The sequence below is a fragment of the Scylla paramamosain genome, unplaced genomic scaffold (assembly GCF_035594125.1).
Source record: "Scylla paramamosain isolate STU-SP2022 unplaced genomic scaffold, ASM3559412v1 Contig19, whole genome shotgun sequence".
Lineage (NCBI taxonomy): Eukaryota > Metazoa > Arthropoda > Malacostraca > Decapoda > Portunidae > Scylla > Scylla paramamosain.
The window spans coordinates 20,001-22,500 of NW_026973684.1; the positions used below are offsets into that span (position 1 = coordinate 20,001).

The 2,500-nt window shown below is 46.0% G+C and overlaps 1 protein-coding gene across 1 annotated transcript in view; it reads right to left on the reverse strand.

Annotated features, from left to right (window-relative positions):
• The window catches only part of LOC135097412 (uncharacterized), a 2,920-nt gene extending 2,467 nt beyond the window's left edge, over window positions 1-453 (reverse strand). Inside the window, exon 1 of the mRNA XM_063999257.1 lies at window positions 1-453. This exon is cut by the window's left edge and continues 285 nt beyond it. The gene's annotated coding sequence lies outside the window, so the exon portion shown is untranslated.
• Window positions 454-2,500: the final 2,047 nt, after the last annotated feature.

Sequence of the window (2,500 nt, forward strand, 5' to 3'; positions counted from 1 at the left end):
TAGAGAGGTTAAGAGGGGTCTGATAGTGGTCTTATAGTGGTATAGGGGACATAATAAGAATGATATAAGCAAAATTCTCCAGGTAGGGATATAAATAATGGGTTTGTGCTTGATAAAGGCAGAATTAGATTAAGAGTAGGTCTAATCCATTTCTTCAAGTGATATGGGATGCAACAAGGGTGATATATGCAAAATTCTGAGCAGTAAACAGGGAAGGACAAGAAGTAAAAATGGATTCAAGCTTGAGGATAGATTTAAGAAAGACAGGATAGAATGACATAGACTCAGTAATCAGGTTGTTAGTGCTGAGTCATTGGGGAGCTTTAGACAAATTTATGGACTGGGTGGAAATAAAGTAAGAGTAGAATAACACACACAGCAAAGGATAAGGTAATATCATAAAGGATAATAATATATTGGGGCTTCCACTCATTCACCCTGCTCTAATAGACAGACTGGCATCAAAAGCATCTCTCTCTCTCTCTGTCTCTCTCTCTCTCTCTCTCTCTCTCTCTCTCTCTCTCTCTCTCTCTCTCTCTCTCTCTCTCTCTCTCTCTCGGTCTCTTGTAGCATTGAAGTCATAATGTAGTCAAGATTGTCACATTTATCGTGTCATATTTCACAAGAGTTACTGGGTGTCTTACCTCTTTTTTTGGATATCTGTTATCATCTAACGAAATACTAAAATAGAGTATTTTTACATGTTTGTGTAGGATATTAATGAGGCAATAGGGAAGATAGTAAACATGGTATGCTTTTCATACTATCTAAATCTCGGGGGAAAAACACTTATTTTGCTCCTTAATTGATGAAACTCAAGGTTAGTGAAACTTCCTCTTCTAATATATTTCCACAAAATATGAATGCATAAAATCCCCTAAAAAATATTTGTTTTCATAAGTTAGAAATAAAATCTGCATATTGAGATGGTCTTTTGGAGGCGCCAAAACAGTTTAAACAAATCTGTGACGGAGGGGAGTTCCAGCCGCTCTTGTGTTTATTTTACCTGTCCCACGAACACAACAGTGGCCTGGCCAACATTCAGCGACCTGGAGACACATTACCAAGTAAGCAAGTGGACATTGCCTCCCTGACAAGCTTTCTAAAGTGTAAAGACGTGCTGGGTATGACAAGCCTTAGCTGGGTGCTTGGCATAACAACAGCGGCATCCTGGCTTCCTTCCCGCGCACAGTTTGCTCTCTCTCTCTCTCACCAAGAAAACAACAATATTTGCTCTGCGGAGACGAGGTTAATGTGTGTTCAGGAACATCTGGTGCATTATGCTGTATAAAAGTGAGCGAGCTGGCTGTACCAAGGCGACTGCATTTTGCTCCATAAAACCACGTTGAAGGAATTAAGTTAACATCAACAGATAACTTTAAATCAACAACATAATTACACTGGAAGGAATACGAGGTGTGTCATTAAAGTTCCAGGACTGGTGCCACACAAGTTTTATTTCACATCCAGGCTACAAACTATAGGTTATCTCCTTCGAAGTAATCCCCCTGGCACCGCATGCACTTGTCCATCCTTCTCTGCCAGGCTTGCATGCACTGCTGGAAGGATTCTTGCGGGATGCTCCTCAGCTCCGTCGTCACGGCCTTTTTGATGTCGTCCGCATCATCAAAACGGGTCCCCTTCATGACCTCCTTGAGCTTGGGGAAGAGGAAGAAGTCGCACGGAGCGAGGTCAGGTGAGTAGGGCGGTTGCTCCAGCACGGCGATGTTCTTCTTGGCCAAGAACTCTCTGATGCTCAGGGCATTGTGAGCAGGCGCATTGTCGTGGTGAAGCAGCCACGAGTTGCCCTGCCACAACTCCCGCCTCTTCTCGCGCACTGCACGAAGCAGACGCCGCAGTACTTCTTTGTACACATGTTGGTTGACTGTCTGGCCCTGTGGCAAGAACTCGCAGTGGACGATGCCCCTCACATCGAAGAAAGCGATCAACATGACCTTGAAGCTGGACCTGGACTGCCTTGCTTTCTTCGGCCGTGGCGACGCCGGACTCTTCCATTGAAGGCTCTGGCGTTTGGTCTCCGGGTCGTACTCAAATACCCAGGACTCATCGCCGGTGATGACTCTCCTGAGCAAGTCTGGTTCAGTTTCCAGACGCTCGAGGATGTCCTGACACACCTGCATGCGTCGTCCCTTCTGGTCATCGTTCAGGAGTCTCGGCACCATCTTCGCACAGACTTTCCGCATGCCCAGATCTTCAGTGATAATCTTCCACACGCTGTTGTGGTTCATGCCAAGCTCATCTGCGATCTTTCGAACAGTCAACCGACGATCGTCACGCACCATCTGCTTGACACGCTCAACATTGGCCTCATTCCTGCTCGTTGAGGGTCTTCCACTCCTGGGGTCATCTTCCACGTCCTCCCGGCCCTCTTTGAACCTCTTGCACCACTCAAAAACACGTGAGCGTGACATTGTCTCATCCCCGTACACTTTTTGCAGCATACCCAGTGCTTCTGACGGCGTTTTCCCCAACTGCACCA